Source organism: Triticum dicoccoides, chromosome 7B, assembly GCF_002162155.2.
Source record: "Triticum dicoccoides isolate Atlit2015 ecotype Zavitan chromosome 7B, WEW_v2.0, whole genome shotgun sequence".
NCBI lineage: Eukaryota > Viridiplantae > Streptophyta > Magnoliopsida > Poales > Poaceae > Triticum > Triticum dicoccoides.
Window position 1 is genome coordinate 338,319,307 of NC_041393.1, and position 19,960 is coordinate 338,339,266.

At 50.1% G+C, this 19,960-nt stretch overlaps 1 pseudogene; it reads left to right on the plus strand.

The window, feature by feature from the left end:
- The first annotated feature begins 10,797 nt into the window (after window positions 1-10,797).
- LOC119338905 lies at window positions 10,798-12,420 on the plus strand (annotated as a pseudogene).
- The last annotated feature ends 7,540 nt before the right edge of the window (window positions 12,421-19,960 follow it).

The window sequence follows — 19,960 nt, forward strand, 5'->3', positions numbered from 1 at the left end:
ATGGAGCTGCAACGGAGCTTCGACGGGTGTCGTCGGTGCTGCGTTGAAGCTTTCGACAGTGCTACAATGAAACAATGGCGGCGCAATGCAGCACGCGCGTCACGGCGCCGGTGATGATATGCAACACTTGTCGAAGCTTGACGGCGTTGCTATGCACCACTCGCCGGTGCTATCAGTGCTGCTATGCAGCAGCATGCCCACCGTTGCAGAGGCTGCCGGTGCTGCGGTGGAGGCACTAGTGTCGCCGGAGCAGCGGTGCTGCTGCACTGCATCAACGGTGGGGCGGCGCTGCTGCACTGCATCAACGGTGGGGCGGCGCTGCAAAGTCTCATGGTGTCTCCGACGATGCAGGCCGATGGCCGGCGTCGCTGCTGCAGAGAGTTGGCGCAGTGTTTCATCGCTGGGCTTTTTCCTTGGCGTAGATGCGAGAAAGGGGGAAGAGAGAAGCGTCCCACATCGTTTGGATCGAACGACTACGCGAGCTTGAATCAGACGGCTCCGCAGGCGGTTGATCTTTCCGAAAGATCAACCGGATGATGCGTACCAGCCGCCTTTTTTTATAGCAGTTGTGCTGGTCATCTCAAATTGGTCCGAAGAAGTTAGGACTTCATGTGGAGTAGCAATTAATTTTTTTTCAAGCACACGTAAGAGCATTGCGCGCTTTTCCATTTAAGAAGGGAGAAAGGACATTTACAGAGTAATTACACGCGCTGAATGCGCAGTCCACAGTTCTAGCGAATTACAAGCTACGTAATGTCTCGCACCAGCCCACCTACTCGCTTTGGATATTGCTAGCTACCACATGCAGCATGAGGGCGATCTTGTCGAAAACCCTCCTGTTACGCTCAAGCCAGAGGAAACGGAACACAAGACAAACCATGGTGTTAACCTTGCGACGGCTTCGACTAGGAACTGCATTGCTTAGCGCCGGCCGCCACTCCCTGATAGTGTCGGTTGGGGTTGGAATTCTTCTATGTAGACGACATAAGAGTAAGATGTTGTACCAGACTTCCCTGGCAAAGGAGCAACCAAGCAAAATGTGATTCAGGTTCTCCTCCTCTTGTGCGCAAAGCACGCAACAGTCCGGGTGCTCGAGCTGCCGTCTTGCAAGGCGATCTGCAGTCCACAGCCGATCATGGAGGGCCAGCCAGACAAAAATCTTTATTTCCAAAGGTGCCCATGAAGTCCACAGCTCTGCAGCGCCAGGAAGAAACTCCCGGCCAAGGAAGAAGAGATGATAAGCGCTACTTGCTGAATATGATCCATCAGGTGTTTGCCTCCACCTGAAAGAATCTGGCTGCTCCGACAAGTTCTGCCCAGTGATACAAGGCCAGATTTTTAGGACGTCCGCAATGGCATGTATGTCAAGGTTCCCACGTAGATCAGTCATCCACACCCCATTTGGCAGACTATCGGCAACAGATCGTTGCATGGCAACAGGCCGAACAAACTTAAACAGAGACGGGGCAAGTTGCTGAACACTAGCACCGTTCAGCTAGGGATCTGTCCAAAATCTGATGTTGTTGCCATTCCCAAGCAAGCAATGCAATCCAGCACTGAAGATGCTGTCAACCTCAGCAGGTAGATTAATGTCAAGGCCATGCCAAGGCTTCTCGTCTGCAACCTTCTCGAACCAGCGCCACTTGAGAAGAAGGGCCTGATTCAGTAACCGTAGGTTGTGGATCCCGAGTCCACCATACACTTTAGGCGAGCAAACCAGGTTCCAGTTGATTAGGCAGTTCCCACCTTTGGCCTCATTATGTCCACACCAGAAAAAACCACGTCTGATCTTATCAATGCAAGAGATAAACCACGCTGGCAGATCGAGCACTAGCATTAAGTAGATGGAAGCTGCAGTTAGAGTTGAGTTGATTAGGACAAGTCTCCCGGCCCGACGGAGATAGCGAGCTTTCCAGGTGGGTAAGTAGTCCGCAGTTCTGTCAATGAGAGGTTGGAGAGCAGACTTGGGCAGTCGAGTAACGGACAGCGGCAACCCCAGATAGGTTAGAGGGAATTCCTTGATGGAACAGTCAAGAATGGCAGTCACTTGAGGGATGTCGTCCTTCCTGCAACGGATCAACGAGATGGAGCTTTTTGCCATGTTGCAAGACAATCCAGAGGCGTGCCCAAAAGCAGTCAGAAATTGCACGGTTGTCTCTGCTTCAACCTCATCAGGCCGAATGAGCAAAACTGCATCGTCAGCGTAGACCGATAAGCGGTGATTGATGCCCCAGCGGCTCAGAGGCATGAAAAAGATTACTTTGCTCCCCTTTACGAAACAGGGCAGTCAACGTGTCCATGACGATCATGAATAGAAGAGGAGACACCAGATCACCTTGCCGGAGCCCGCAAGCATGCCAGAAATCCTTGCCAGGGCTACCATTGATCAGGACACTTGAGCTGGACGTAGACAGAAGGCAAGCCAGGCGAGCAATCCACTTTGGCCCAAAACCATGATGCTTGAACAGCTTTAACAAGAAAGCCCAGTTAACAGAATCAAAGGCCTTGGCAATGTCAATCTTCATCATGATTGTAGGAACTTGCCGCCGGTGTAGAGTCTTGATCGATTGTTGCACCAATAGGAAATTGTCCACAATGGAGCGGCCTGCGATGAATGCACTTTGATTGGAGTGCACAAGCAGCGGCATGAGCGGAGTAATCCGGATTGACATGATTTTTGAGACAATTTTCCCAATGCTATGAACCAAACTAATTGGCCTGAAGTCCCTGATGTCCACTGCCCCTGGCTTTTTTGGCAGTAATGTGATGTAAGCCTCATTTAAGCGAGCAATGCCACGGCCATCACCAGAGCTGAACGTGCGGATAACTTTGCAAACCACCTCTTTGATTGTTGGCCAGCATGACTGATAGAAACGCAAGGAGAAGCCGTCCGGCCACGGAGCTTTGTCAGGAGGCAGGGAGCTGATAGCATTCCAGATATCGCTGTCAGAGAAGTCGCATTCCAGGTGCGCGGTGTCCACATGGGGGAGGTTCAGGTGCTGAATATTTAAGCAGTGCTGGCGATGCCCCGGAGTACTAATTAACTTTCCAAAATGAGCCGCGGCAAGGTCGTCCATAGCTTGCTGAGTTGTGGCCTCCACTCCTTCCTTCTGCAACTTGAAAATGTGATTCCGTCGACGACGCGCACTAGCATAAGACTAAAAGAAACCCGTATTTGCATCGCCTTCTTTGAGCCACAGAAGACGGGACTGCTGCCTGGCGATGGTACATTGAAGGGAAGCCAGTCCCAGTATCCTCTTCTTGAGTTGACGACGTAACCAGAACTCTGCATCGGTAAGCGGCCGCTGATCCATAGCAACGTCCATAAGGCGAATGACCTCGTGCGCCATTTGGATTTGCTCCTTGATGTTGCCTATGGAACGTTGACTCCACGCTGACAGGGATTTAGCGGTAGCTTTTAGCCTATAGAACAGATCCAGGAAGGGATCCGATGCAGGCGTAGTGGAAAACCAGCCCGCAGCGACAGCCTCCTGGAACCCAGAAATCTTTGGCCAGTAGGACTGAAAATGGAACCTTCCCTTCCTCTGAAAGTTTACGTTGGTTGCCATCAGCAACGGGCAATGATCAGAGAGCGATGTGGATAGAGCCTGAAGAAGGTGATTCTGATGGGCGAAATCCCATTCCACATATGCAAACCATCGGTCAATTCTTTCAAGAGTAGGAGCCCTCCTCTCGTTGCTCCATGTGTACCGACGCCCTACCAGATCAGATTCCTTGAGCTGTAGGTCATTAAGCAGCCGCCTAAATCTCCCCAACATGCGATGATTGATCAGGTCATTACTCTTGTCCGAGGCGTCGACGGTGAGGTTGAAATCGCCTGCTCCCGCCCACAAGCCTGGTCTATCCGCACGGATATCACGCAACTCTTGAAGAAATTGCACTTTCAGCTCGTCATCTGTTGGCCCGTATACCACAGTGAGATTCCAGCTCGGGGCATCCAACAAGCCAAGCTCCACAGTTACTGAGAATGTGTCAACTCTAGATGAAGAGACGCTGACCAAAGAGGACTGCCAGGCAACAATGATGCCACCAGCCGTGTTGACGGCAGGCAGCGCAATGAAGGAGTCGTACCTCACACCGAGAACCCTTGAGATGGCGAACCTGTCCACTGCAGCCAATTTAGACTCAACGAAGCAAACAACAGAGGCGTTGGCATCCTCCACAATGGAGCGAATAACAGCGACACGACTTGGGTTATTTAACCCACGGACGTTCCACACGAGCACATTATGATTGCAACAATTCATCGACATTAGAAAGGCCCACACCCACTATCAAGAGACCGCACCCTCAGTACGCCAACACAGTCGGCGCCGCTGGCGCAAACGGCTCCAGAGCAAACAGTTTGGTTAGCGCATCAATGCTAGATGGGGGCAGCGGGTCTTTGAACAGATCAGCATATCTGGCCAAGCAGTCCACAGATGGCTCGTCATCCAAGTGGCAGAAGCCCAATCTGGCCATGAGAACACGTTGCGCGCGTTGCACATAAGAAGATGGCAGTCCCCTGGTAACTTTGGCAATTCTTGCACTTCGACGCAGCTGATCTTCCGGGATGTGGATGCGCGCACGCTTTCCACGCTGGACAGTGGGAAGAGGAAGGAGAGGATCTTCAATGTGAGCCCTAATCTGCTTGATTACTTTGGCCAACTATTGATTCCCATTCAACGGAACAGGCATCTGTGGGGAGCGAACAGGCCGGGTATGCGCCCTTGGCGAGCGAAGAGAGCGGCCAGCAGAGGAAAGATCAACCGAAAAAAGCGAAGCCGGAGAACCAAATTGTTCCACAGGAGACGGCGAGGCGTCAGGAGTAACCAAGGCAAAACGATCCTGGTTAGTTGGTAGCGGCGACGTGGGAGATCCATCCACAGTGCTGCATGGCTCACGACCGTTGGCTCCACTGGAATGCTGGCACGCGTCAGCAGCATGCAGAGTGCAAGCACTCAGTCCCACCGAGCCTGACCCTGCCTGGGAAGGTAGGGCCGGCAGAAGGCTGGCAGCAACCAGAGGGGGAGCGCCGGCCGCGGCAATTGGTGGGCAGGAATCCCGAGGCACCGGTCCACAAATGGCGCCAACGACAGAATCCTGGTCTGCGTGGTCCCTCTGCGGCATGGAGACAGACGCAAGAGACTGGGCCGACCGCAGCTGCTCTGGAGAATTCTGCACACCAATTGGGAACTCGCTGGTGGGATCCGAGGTGGACCCCTGCTCCGACCCGACCAGCCTGATCCGCTCTGCCAACCCGACTGTGCTGCAGAAGGAATCCACAGGGGCCACTGATTGGCCACCGATTGAGCCCACCCGCTGCTATCTGTCCGGGGTGGAGCCCACCCAACTGTCACCCACAGTGGATGACACACATCCGTCCAAAGCAGGTTGGACCCCACCGACAACCAAAGTTTGAATCTCACCGATGACCAGGGCATCAGCCTCACCGCCGGCCACCGCCCGCCGCCGCCCAAAACCACCACCATTAATCAATTCTTGATCTCCGTGTTGGCCATGTACTAGTACTAGGGCGCTTCAGGCTAGTCATAGTGGGGAGTAACTTAGACTAGTAACATGCATATGTTACTAGTCTATGTTACTACCTTTATAGTGGATAGTGTCATAGATATGGTAACATAGAAGGCTTCATTTATTACTTTGTAGACTCATTTTATATTGAAAACCGCTATGTGATGGTAACATATTATGTTACTTCATTTGCATCTTTCCTCATTAATTACTTGCCACATCATATTTTTTGCCTATGTGGCATGCAAGTTACTATCTATGTTACTCCCACTATGAGCAGCCTCATACATTAGTAGCTGCCGTCGGTGGACATGTCTATTGAACAAAAGAGTAAAAAAACTGATGTTGGAATGCTTTAGCATCGGATCCCTCCCTTAAATAATCCTTGATCTCTGTCTTGAATAACCCGAGGACAAATGTTCTAGCACTTCATTGTCCATACTTTACAATATCTCCATTGGATTTCACTGCAACGGGGGTGGCCATGAGGAGCAGGGAACCGGATCCTCTAACATTACGAAGGAAAGTTAGAGAAGCTATAATATCCTAACTTTCCTTCTTTCTATCCATATGATTATGGCTAAAATGATTTAAACCAATTTGCAAATTGATGATCTACCGTGTACATTTACAGTAATTACATACAAACAAATTGATGGGGAAATAAAATTAATTTTAAATTATTTATATCTACAATAAATACCAATAGTAAACAACCTACTAACTACATACTAACAGTCCCTAACTTTTTTTCTTCATTTTACACTAGGCAAACACTGTAGCACCCTGACTTTCCTTCATAATGTTAGAGGATCCGGTTCCGAGGTGCAGTAGCAGACCTATGGACTCGATCCCGTGAGATCGGCTCTGTACTAATTTGAGTCCATGTAGGACAGCCACTGCGATGATGCTCCCCATGCGTGCTGCGTTTACATCTTTTTTCTATTGTGGGCTTGTGAATTTGCAGGCGCTGAGTACTTATGTTGGGTCAATGTTTTCTTCTCGTCTGGCCTCCTCCTGCCTGTGCATCAGACGAACAGGGCCAGTAGGCACATGTTTCGGCACTGGCACTGTGACGTCTTCGCCTAGTCCAACAGGTATGCACCGCTCCAACTGATCGCCAGGAAGATCGTACTTCGGGGGGCCTGAGTAGATAAATGAGTCAATTACACTATTGATGTCACAACTTGTCTTGAATGTGCACTTTGGTGCTACAAGTTGTGAGATACGTCAAAGTGGTGGAAAAACTTGGCTCCATCGTTCGCATACGGTGCTTTTCTCAGTTTCGTACGAATCAAGTGCTGACTAAGCAAGACAGCGTGGCGCGGGTCCCATTGGCAGTGACTAGAGGCCGTGGGCTGATGCGTTTGCTATGATTTTCTTAGAACCCCCCTCAGATTTCACGTTTTTGACAAATAAGCCCCCGGGGTTGGTTGTACACAGCTGGCCTTTCCTTTCTGCGTTATTGACTTGCCTGTTCGACTCTCTCGCCTCGAGCTTTCCTCCCGTCTCTCTCCTATCGATCGTTCGAAGGCGGCGGCGGCGGCGATCTGTAGGACGCGTTGATCGGCGGCGTTGACGACGATGGAACCCCGCCGGCGAGCTCCCGGCGAGGCAGCCCCTATATACAGTGAGCACAGCCCCAACTTTCCCCCTCTGTAGCCCCTGTTTTTTTGTAGGGTTTCCATCCTTTGGTTCGCCGACGACGAATGTTGAGTTTTATGTTGATTTCGTCCGCGGATGCTTTTTAGATGGCGTGACATTAAAATCCCCCCTCGCATTCATCCGTAGTGTCATTTGTCTCTATGGTTTAGCATGTGTTTAGAAGGCCCCTTCTTTTTTGCATGAACAAATGGGATATCAGTTAAAATCTGAGTGCTTCAGTCAAGTCAGTATATGTGCGCACAACCCTATATTGTATTTGCCAATCTGTACTTAACTGAATTTTTCGACACTGCTTTAACTGAATTTTTCGATACTGTTTTAACTGAATATTTGAACAGGTTAACTGAATTTTTCGACATTGCTTTAACTGAATTTTTCGACACTGCTTTAACTGTACTTAACTGAATTTTTCGACACTGCTATAAATGAATTTTTCGACACTGCTTTAACTGAATTTTTCGGCACTGTTTTAACTGAATATTTGAACAGGTTAACTGTAAATAACATGTGCATTTTTAATTGAATACTTGACAGGGCTTGTTGTCTGCTCTGTTAATTGAAAACTAGATATTTGCATTGCCTTGTTGAACAGAATTATAATTGTAATGGACTGTTCTTTGTCATCTGAATATGTTTATGCAATGTAGGTGATTTTTTGACAGTGAACCTGCAGTAGATTCTGAGACTGATGAGGAATTTTTTGACAGTGACTATGATGTAGAGGATGGGGATGATGATTTATTTGAAGATCATGTAGACAAAGAATTGGATGATCACAGAGAAAGAGTTACAACATGTGACTATGAAACAGAGCTAGCAGAGGATGCTCTAGATGACCCTCACATTTTGCTATCCAAAGAAGAGAGGGACAAATTGAAGTACCATTTCAAAGGTTTCAATCCAGATACAGATCTGAATGCTCCTGTATTTAAGTTAGGAATGGTGTTTGGTAGTGTGCAGGAGGTCAGACATGCTATAACTTCTTATAGCATAAGAAACAGAGTTGCAATAAAAAAGACAAGAAACACAAGCACTACAGTTGAAGCAATATGCAGTAATGCTTGCCCATGGTACATGAAAGCAGTGAAGGACAGCAGGAAAAACAGCTTCATTATAAAGAAGTATTGTGATGAGCACACTTGCCCTAAGTCATGGAACCTTAAAGGTCTAACTGCTCCATTTTTAACCAAAAAATTCAGAGATGAGTTCAGGGACAATGAGAAGATGTCTTTGAAGAAATTTGAGGAGAAGGTTCAGCAAGAGTACAATCCACACATGGAGTGCCACATACAGTGCACCCACACATGGATCCTACTCAAACACCAGGGTCAATGGTGTTTCTCATGCAACAAATGGTAATAATTTTTTTCTACAAAACATTAAATTTTGATTTCACCATGCAAAACTCTATCTGAAAATTGCTGCCTTGTTTCATACTTAGGAGAGGATAGCATATGTGCCAGTTATGGATCATGGACCTCTTCCAGAATCAGCTTTTGTTACAAATGCTAGAGATAGCATACCCCCTCCCAGGGTTGCCACAGCAATGGCAACAGGCAGGGTTAGAAGAAGAGGGGTGACAGAAGACATTCCTGAAGATGTCCCTGAAGCAAGCTACCAGGCAGCTGAAAATGCAAGAGGGAGAAAGAGGAGAGCAATTGGAAGAGGCAGGGGAAATGTCACAGGAGCAGGCAGAGCACCTGGGAGAGGAAATGGGAGAGGGATTGGGATAGCTAGTGGGAGAGGGACTTGGAGTGGTCATGCCAGAAGGACCGGGAGAGGTCATACAGGAGGTAGGACAGGACCAGGAGCTGGGTTGTGGAACATCATGTTTCCACCAGATGAAGCTAGATCATATGTGCGAGCCGAGGAGGTCCCAGTGACACAAAATGCACCACAAGAGGAGTGGCTTAATGATTTCCAGACCTTATAGAGCAATCTGCATATCAAATTAGTTCATGAATGAACTGGAAAAAAATGCAATCAAGTTTATGTATGAACTTTTGTTCTTTGGATTGTTAGAACTGAATTAGCCCTTTGCTTAAGTTGAAACATGTCAGGAGCTGAACATATCTTTTGGTAGGATGCTCAAATGAATATGACGCTATCCTCTCTAAATTAGTTCATGTATGACTTCTCTGAAGATGATATGATGCTATCCTCAGCACTATGAATATTGAGAAGATGATATGATGCTATCCTGTGCTCTATGATTTCTGTGAAACTATTTTCTTTTCTGAAATTTTACCTCATTTCATATAGAAATGCTTCATGTGGAGTTTTTGATATGATGCTATATTCTGCTCTATAATTTCTGTGAAACTGATGTGCAAATTCTATTTAGAACAATTTTAACATTATGAGAAATAAAATGTGGAGTTTTTGATATGATGCTATATTCTGCTCTATGATTTCTGCGAAACTGTTGTGCAGAAACCTTGCTATGCAAATTCTCTTTAGAACAATCTTAACAGTATGAGAAATAAAATTTAAAAAATGGTGGTTCTGGGACTCAAACCAAGAATCTGTAGGTGGTACTGTTTTGTCTGTAGCCAATGGGCTACTGTGCAAGTTCTGATCAACTTTGAAAGCTCTTTTCTCTTAAAACAACAATTTTGTTGTTTGTCTGTCAGTTATAAGGAAAGGCCACCTGTGTACAGCCAACCCGGGGGCTTATTTGTCAAAAACGTGAAATCTGAGGGGGTTTATGAGAAAACTCATGCCAAACGCATCAGCCCACGACCTCTGGTCACTGCCATTGGGACCCGCGCCACGCTGTCTTGCTTAGTCAGCGCTTGATTAGTACGAAACTGAGAAAAGCACCGTATGCGAACGATGGAGCCAAGTTTTTCCACCACTTTGACGTATCTCACAACTTGTAGCACCAAAGTGCACATTCAGGACAAGTTGTGACACCAGCAATGCAATTGACTCTAGATAAATCTGGTAGTTTCGCTGGGTGGACGAAGCTCTTTGATAATACGCAATAAAAAATATTAACTTCACGTGATCAGAAGTAGTACTACTTGAGTTGATGCACTTCAGTGGATCAGCTTCGGCCATTGTGCGATGAGATGGAACACACCATTAGCTCAGAGCATGCTTGGATCCATGGGACTATTTTTAGTCTGACTAAAACTAGTCTCTTTTAGAGGCTAAAGTTCCAATCACCCCTAACTAAATAGAGGCTAGAACTAGTCTTGAGACTAGAAATTTTTAGTCAGGGGAACCCTACTAAAATATGCATTAGCCCTCTCTCTCCTCATTTAATTTCTCTCTTTAACACAGCCGGTTCCCCTCCTTTTCGTTCGTCTCCCCTCGAGCGCTCCTCCCCCCTCCCTGTTCTGTTCGTGGAGGAAGAAAGCAGGGCACCCGGACGCGCCGGCGGCTGCCTCCACCTTCGCTGATCGCCGCCGGCTCGGCCTACCACCGCGCCTCCGTCTCCACCTACCGCCGTGCATCCGCCTCCGCCTACTGCATTAAGGTGAGACTGAAGGCCAAGATCCATCTGCCATGGACGGCGCCCGTTCGATTTCTTTATTTTTGTGCTTGTTTTTTCATTAATCGGATGAGAGTCTTGTCTCAGATCAATCCGCCATGGACGGCGCCCCGTTCGATTTCTTGTCTCAATCGGAATCCTCTGGTGCTGTGGCGGAGGCCATGGACGGCGAAGGGTGGGGCCTGACGCCGCCTCGTCTCCGGGGTGATACTTCCGGTGGCCGCGTTCTGAGGGCCGCGAACGTCGCTGCACCGCGAATGGACCTGGGGATCCTTGACCTCAATGCCGACTGCGGCGCCGCCTCGTACCCCGACATGACCATGTACACGCATATCCTTCAACGGGACAGCGGCTCCGGTCAAGGTTTCCCCCCACAGAGGGCAAGATCAGATGGCTTGCCGCTGCGAGGTCGTCCACCTCGCCAAGGTCTGTCCGTAGCGAGGGCACCAGGTGCTCGCGGCAAGGCCGTCGTGGTGCCGGGGGGAGGTGATGCTGCTGCCATGCGAGTTGCTGCACGTCGTGGGGGTTCAAATGGCGCGGGCAGCAGCAGGCAGCCGTAGGTAGGGCCGATTCCGGTGGATGATGATGACGGCATCGAAGAAGACGAAGATGAAGATGAGAACACGCTGAACTAGCATAGGAAGGTATACAATTTTCTTTGAAATTCTGCTCACACATTTTCTTTGAAACATAGTGATTTAGGCTGTTTACTTATGCATATTTCTCTTAGAGGCCAAAAAGCAAGGCTAATTGGACCGACGAAAATACGTACATTTTGTGTGAGTTAGCTTGTGAGGAGATAGAGGATGGCAATTTTACTGCTAAAGTTTGGACCAGTCAGGGTTACAAAAATATGAAGGAGAAATATTATCAAAAGACAAAATTGTGGCATCCAGGGAGGGAAGTGAAGAACAAAATCCAAAACCTGAAGGGTGTGTACAATGATTGGGTATGGTTGCAGCAACAAACCGGATGCGGCCGCGGCAAACATGGAGAAGTTACGGCAACTACAGCTTGGTGGGAGAGGGAGATCAAGGTACGACAACTAACGCTTTTTCAATGACAAGTACATGAGCAATGAAGACATATGCTAATGTTGTACAAATACTATTTTGCAGAGTAGACCAAATCTCAAGAAATTTAGAAAGGGTAACCCTGAGTACATTGGATTGTTGCATGAGATGTTTCATGAGGTAGCTGTGGACGGTACTTATGCTTACGTACCTGGGACATCAGATGATACAGAGGCAAACGACAACGATGATGATGAGGATGGCAGCCCAATGAGTACCAGTACCCGCAAGAGGGGTGCCAGCTCAGTTGATTTTAGGAGTACAGCAAGTAGTCCTTTAAAGAAAATCAAAATGAACATGGAGAATGGCAAAACTAAGGGTCCATTTTTGAGGACTTTGAAGGAGATCACCACCAGAATGGACGAGGAAGCTGAGACATCAAGCACTATATTGCAGGCAATTGTCGACCAAGGCAAAGAAAAGGCAAAGAGAAGTGAGGAGCGTAAGGTAGCAGTAGCTACATGTCAGCAACTTGCCATTGAGTGTGGGGCAGCAGAGGAGTCAATTGAGTACTTTGTAGCCTGTGACTTATTCAAGGACAAACACAATAGGTTTGTCTTCGAGAACATGAAGACCCCTGAAGCTAGGCTCATATGGTTGAAGAGATGGTGCAAAGCAAAGAAGATGTATGACGAAGATGAGTCTTAGCTAGGTTGTCATGTATCCAGTGTCTCCTATTGTGTCATGTTTCCTATGATGAGTTAGGCTAATGTGGACCCTTTATCTGTTGAATTGCTATGTGGACCCTTTATGTTTTGAATTGCTATGTGGACCCTTCATGTTTTGAATTGCTATGTGCACCTAATTACTATGTGTTGAGCATAATTCTGTTGGAAATATGCCCTAGAGGCAATAATAAAAGTATTATTATTATATTTCCTTGTTCATGATAATTGTCTTTTATTCATGCTATAACTGTATTATCCGGAAATCGTAATACACGTGTGAATACATAGACCACAATATGTCCCTAGTGAGCCTCTAGTTGACTAGCTCGTTGTGATCAACAGATAGTCATGGTTTCCTGGCTATGGACATTGGATGTCATTGATAACGGGATCACATCATTAGGAGAATGATGTGATGGACAAGACCCAATCCTAAGCATAGCACAAAGATCGTGTAGTTCGTTTGCTAGAGCTTTGCCAATGTCAAGTATCTCTTCCTTTGACCATGAGATCGTGTAACTCCTGGATACCGTAGGAGTGCTTTGGGTGTATCAAACATCACAACGTAACTGGGTGACTATAAAGGTGCACTACAGGTATCTCCGAAAGTATCTATTGTTTTATGCGGATCGAGACTGGGATTTGTCACTCCGTGTAAACGGAGAGGTATCTCTGGGCCCACTCGGTAGGACATCATCATATGCGCAATGTGACCAAGGAGTTGATCACGGGATGATGTGTTATGGAACGAGTAAAGTGACTTGCCGGTAACGAGATTGAACAAGGTATCGGTATACCGACGATCGAATCTCGGGCAAGTAAAATACCGCTAGACAAAGGGAATTGTATACGGGATCGATTGAGTCCTTGACATCGTGGTTCATCCGATGAGATCATCGTGGAACATGTGGGAGCCAACATGGGTATCCAGATCCCGCTGTTGGTTATTGACCGGAGAACGTCTCGGTCATGTCTGCATGTCTCCCGAACCCGTAGGGTCTACACACTTAAGGTTCGATAACGCTAGGGTTATAAAGGAAGCTTGTATGTGGTTACCGAATGTTGTTCGGAGTCCCGGATGAGATCCCGGACGTCACGAGGAGTTCCGGAATGGTCCGGAGGTAAAGATTTATATATAGGAAGTCCTGTTTCGGCCATCGGGACAAGTTTCGGGGTCATCGGTGTTGTACCGGGACCACCGGAAGGGTCCCGGGGGCCCACCGGGTGGGGCCACCTGCCCCGGGGGGCCACATGGGCTGTAGGGGGTGCGCCTTGGCCTACATGGGCCAAGGGCACAAGCCCCAAGAGGCCCATGCGCCTAGGGAACCCTAGAGGGAAGAGTCCTCAAGGGGGAAGGCACCTCCGAGGTGCCTTGGGGAGGATGGACTCCTCCCCCCCTCTCTTGGCCGCACCCCAAAACCCATCTAGGGCTGGCCGCCGCCCCTAGGGGGTGGGAAAACCCTAAAGGGGGCGCAGCCCCCTTCCCCCCTATATATATTGAGGCATGGGGCTGCCCATAACACATGATTTGATCTCTCGTTGGTGCAGCCCTGCCCCTCTCCCTCCTCCTCCTCTCCCATGGTGCTTGGCGAAGCCCTGCTGGATTGCCACGCTCCTCCATCACCACCACGCCGTTGTGCTGCTGTTGGATGGAGTCTTCCTCAACCTCTCCCTCTCTCCTTGCTGGATCAAGGCGTGGGAGACGTCACCGGGCTGTACGTGTGTTGAACGCGGAGGTGCCGTCCGTTCGGCACTTGATCATCGGTGATCTGAATCACGACGAGTACGACTCCATCAACCCCGTTCACTTGAACGCTTCCGCTTAGCGATCTACAAGGGTATGTAGATGCACTCTCCTTCTACTCGTTGCTGGTCTCTTCATAGATAGATCTTGGTGACACGTAGGAAATTTTTTGAATTTCTGCTACGTTCCCCAACAAATTCATATGTTGCAGGATGACTCTAGTGATGGTGATAGTATTGATGAGTCCAGCGAAGAGGAGAGTATTGATGAGGACTCTAGTGATGATGAAGAGGAAGATGCAAGGAGAAATAGAGTGCTAGCCCTACTCCAGTTGAGGCGGAAAAGGCTCAACAATATAGGTATGATCGTCCAAATGTTTGGTTCATATTACATTGAGCGTTTCCTGGATAAGGGGGAAAGGAGGATTTTAAAAGCTAAAGAGTCCGGCTATGAATGGGTAGCAAGAACTCTGGGACACAGGACAGACTGCTATAAAATGTTTAGGATGTATCCACCTGTGTTTCATAAACTACATAATTTGCTAGTGGATTCTTATGGGTTGAAGTCTACTAAGAAGATGTCATCAGTTGAGGCTCTAGCTATGTTTTTATGGATGGTGGGAGATGGCCAGTCCATTAGGCAGAGTGAGAATCGTTTTGTAAGGTCCATAGAGACAGTTGTTAGGAAGTTTAACACAGTATTGCATTGTGTGGTTAAGCTTGCGGCTGACATAATTAAGCCACGAGATCCTGAATTCAGAGTTGTGCATGAGAGGTTAAGAAATGCTTAGTGGCATCCATGGTTCAATGACAGCATTGGGGCAATAGATGGGACTCATGTGCAAGTTGTGGTGCCACCTACCAAGATTCCGCAGTACTTAAACAGACATGGCTACTGTAGTCAGAATGTTATGGTTGTATGTGATTTCGACATGAGATTCACTTTCGTTCTTGCCGGATGGCCTGGATCGGTTCATTGTATGAGGCCCTTCAAGGATGCCCTTAGCTGGTTTAGTCACAAGTTTCCTCATCCACCTCCAGGTACCATACTTCACATTCAGTACATGATTGATTTGTGTATACATTAACATTGAATTTGACTGAAATGCATTGCCATCATTAGCAAAATTTTATCTTGTTGACTCGGGCTACCCCAACAAGGCGGATTATCTTGCACCATATAGGGGATAGAAGTACCATTTTCAAGAGTTCCATCAAGGCACCATGCCGAGAGGTAAAAAAGAGCACTTCAACTACACTCATTCTAGACTATGCAATATCATTGAGCGTTTTTTTGGAGTCTTGAAAAATAAGTGGAGGATACTTTTTAAAATACAAAGTTATCCTCTGCACAAGCAAACAAAAATTATTGTTGCATGTATGACGTTGCACAATTTTATCCGCGAAAGTCAGTTGGAGGATAAAGAATTCGACAGGTGTGATAGAGATGAGAATTATCAACCTCTGCTTGAGGAAACAAGGAGGAGGCGTCGTAACAGGAGGGATCTAGAAATGGAGCAAGATTCGGTCGACATGAATCAATTGAGAGATAGAATTGCCGATGGTTTGTTCCAGGGCCATTGAGATCAGTGTCATGTTATTTATTTTCTTGTATATGGACAATACTAATTTCCTTATGTATGGACAATTTTACTTTACTTGTATGGACAATTTTTATTTTCTTGTGTATAGACAAATTTTATTTCATTGCATGGACTGTATGGACATTTTTTTCTTGAGAACAACAGAGGCGGGAGATAGCAGTAGGGGCGGGAGAGGAGTTGGCGGGAACCAAACTACCGTGGGGAAGGAGTTGGTGGGAGGGACATGTAGGATTAGGGGAGAAGGAGCATAATAAATGCCCATTAAGTTGATTTTAGTCTCTTTAGCATTTGGATCCAAGTATGGGTGAGACTAGCAAGTTTTAGTCCCACTACTTTTAGTCATGGGACTAAAACGTATCCAAGCACCCTCTCGGTCAGGTGGGACTTGTTGGAATAAGCCACGTCGCGTAGTGTGGTCGGGCTCGTCGGGCGCGTCAGATGCGCGCGGGACGGGCGTGACGCACTGGTGATGTCGGGCTCATCGGGCACGTCGGATGCGCGCGGGACGAGCGGGACGCAGTGGAAGTGTGGCGTATGTGTGTGTATGGCGGCGTGTGGCCATGTCAGGTTCGTAGTGTGCGTGTGTGACGTGCGTGTTGATCAGCCGCGTCAAGCTAGCTAGATAGGTGGTTAGTGATGCATTGGAAGCGGCCGCGGTGTGCGCGTCATGAGCGCGTGAGGCCGGGCATGCAGGACGTGCATGCAGCACAGCGCGAGGCATGGAGGTTGGGTCTTGTGGAGGAACGGCATGGCCCCATGCACGAGCGGCCGGGTCGGCGGGTGAGCGCGTGCGCGGGTAGTTCGCTGAGTGCGTTGTGTGAGCTAGCTAGACTATAACTTGGCTATGTATCCCGTATGAGAGTTGGTGCTCTGGAATAGTGTAACGGGGCCGTGTGCGGCCGGGTGAAATCCAGTGTATTCTTCTCCGTTTTCTTTTGTGCTCCTCCTTCTTCTACCTCCATCCATCCGTGTGAGAGAGTGGTTCCAACAATTGGTATACTGAGCTTCGGTTCGGGCGATCACCGGCGACCATGGCGCTCGTTCCACACGGCGGCGGCGCGGGCGGATCGGCAACGATGGCGATGCCGGTGTTGACCGCGGACAACTACACGGTCTGGGCCACCAAGGCGCAGGCGATCCTCGACGTCCACACCGTATGGGAGGCGGTGGCGCCGGGCGACGCGGCGGTGAACGCGCGGAAGGACAAGATGGCGCGCGCGTTGCTTCTCGGGGCGTTGCAGGAGGATGTGCTACTGCAGGTGTCGACGAAGCTCACCGCCAGGGAGGTATGGGACTCCCTGAAGGTGAGGTCCGTTGGCGCCGATTGGGTTCGTGCGGCGAGGCTGGCGACGCTGTGTGGCGTATTTGACCGCTTGAAGATGGCGGACGGCGAGGAGCTCGACGTGTACGGCGGGAGGCTCGCGGCGATGGCGGCGAGGTACGGCAACCTCGGGGAGACGCTGGGCGACGCGGCGCTCGTCAAGAAGCTGCTGGATACGGTGCCAGATCGGCTCTTCCCCGTTGTCGCCGGCATCGAGCAGTTTCACGACGTGACGACGATGGCGTTTGACGAAGCGCTCGGGCGGCTGCGCGCGTTCGACGAGCGAGTTCGGCGTCGACGGCAAGACAGCGGCGAGCGGGCGGATGGACAACTCCTGTTCACGGCAGCGCAGTGGCGGGCGCGGGAGCGGCAGCACGGCGGAGCACGGGACGACGACGACGGACGTAGCGTGGCGTCGGGGAGCGGCGGCAACAGGCGCAGGCGCTGCTACGAGTGCGGGGAGCACGGGCACTTCCGGTACGAGTGCCCGCAGCTGCGGAAAGGACCAGCGGCGGAGCAGGCTCTCTTAGCTGGTGCCAACGTCGACGACGACGGACTCCTCTAGGTCGTGGCTTAGGGGGTGTGTGTTGGAATAAGCCACGTCGCATAGTGTGGCCGGACTCGTCGGATGCGCGCGGGACGGGCGGGACGCACTGGTTGTCGGGCTCGTCGGGCACGTCGGATGCGCGCGGGACGAGCGGGACGCCGTGGAAGTGTGGCGTATGTGTGTGTATGGCGGTGTGTGGCCGTGTCAGGTTTGTAGTGTGCGTGTGTGACGTGCGCGTGTGTGCGTGCGTGGTGGTCAGCCACGTCAAGCTAGCTAGATAGGTGGTTAGTGATGCATTGGAAGCGGCCACGGTGTGCGCGTCATGAGCGCGTGAGGCCGGGCATGAAGGACGTGCATGCAGCACAGCGCGAAGCGTGGAGGTTGGGTCTTGTGGAGGAACGGCATGGCCCCATGCACGAGGGGCCGGGTCGCCGGGTGAGCGCGTGCGCGTGGGTAGTTTGCTGAGTGCGTTGTGTGAGCTGGCTAGACTATAACTTGGCCATGTATCCCGTATGAGAGTTGGTGCTCTGGAATAGTGTAACGGGCCGTGTGCGGCCGGGTGAAATCCAGTGTGTCCTTCTCTGTTTTCTTCTGTGCTCCTCCTTCTTCTACCTCCATTCATCCGTGTGAGAGAGTGGTTCCAACAGGACTAGAGGTGCGAGTCCCACTACAATCCACCTGGTCTCAATACAATTTGGTGTTGGGCATCCTCATCAAAATAAACTCAGATTATGTGAGAATAAGTGGGCATCCACTTAACAGGCAAGCTGGGCTCCTTGGCTCATTAACATTGCTGAATTCAGACTCGTCGTGGTCCTAGTGGAGCACGTCGTGATGTCCCATGTCTCCTCATGAGCAGAGATGATGACTCTCATGGTCATGGAGCCGTAGGTGTTGAGCTGTGTGAACTCCACCAGAACGACGACGAGGTGATCGGAGCTGTGGGAAGTGGACGCGGCAGCTGCGAGAGCACGACGCCAACATATTCGGCCGGGGATCCGGCCATGTGCACCTGCGGGACGAGCCTCCTAAGGCCTTCTCTTTCTCTATAAAACACGAGCACAGGCGTGTGCAGCTAGCCTGGACGCTGACACAATGATGGAACCGCTTCTACCGTGCTCCTTGCGCACGCGGTGGCTGCACTGCTGCGCGCGGTCGTCACTCACCGGCGGGCGCCTGCGGTGCTACCTACGGACTACGCGTGCCACAAGCCGTGCGACGACCGGAAGGTGAGCACGGAGGTCGGCGGCAGCTTGATCCTGCGCAACAAGCGGCCCGGCCTCCCCGAGCTTCGGTTCCTCCTCCGCGTCATCGTCCGCTCCGGCATCGGCGAGCACAGCTATGGCCCGCACAGCATCCTCAAGTGCCGCGAGGACTCACCCACCCACCGGGACGCGCTCGACGCGATGGACGTCTTCTTCGATGAGGCCATTGTGGAGCTATCCGTCAGGACCGGCGTGGCTCCCGCGGACGTCGACGTGCTCGTCGCCAATGTCTCCCTCTTCTCCTCGGCCTCGTCGCTCGCCTCAAGGGTCGTGCGACGCTTCGGCATGCACGAGGACGTCGTCGCGTACAGCCTCTCCGGCATGGGGTGTGGCACCGGCCTGGTCATGCTCGACCTCGCACGCAATGCGTTGCAGGCGCGGACGGAGTCCACACTGGCCGTCGTGGTCTCATTCGAGTCCATCGCTCCCACCTGGTACGCCAGCACCAGTCGGTCCATGATGCTGGGCTACTGCCTCTTCCGCTCCGGAGGGGCCGTCGCGCGTCGCCGATGCCGGCCATGGCGTGCCAGAGCTAGCAGAAGTAGACATCGTGATGTAGGGTAAAACCCTAAAAGCCCGATTTTTCATGATTGGAGGGGATCCTACGAAGAACAGAAAGAACACGAGGAGAAATCATAAGGAGAAACACAAGAGAATCACTCAAACCAACAAGATATAGTCACACATATGCTAGATCCTCGAAACACAAAGAGTGATACACGATTCAAAGTGAACAAAGGACGATACAAAAAGTCTTCTTCGTGAGGAGGTCTTGAAGGGCCTTCCCGTGATGTGGTCTTGAATCCGCTTGGGGGATCTTCTCCAAGGAGGTCGTGAGCTCCGAGGAGAAGTAACCAAGTGGATGAGCAAAGCTCTCACACAAATATGAGCTAATCATTTGCTAACCCTAACTAGGAGGAGGAGGAGGAGGTCTATTTATAGTCTAAGTGCAAAAGGGGCGGAATGAAAGGGTACATGGGCCCCGGGCCTGAAGCTGCGCACACACAGGCAGCGGACGTCCGGTCTCTACCGGTCGTACT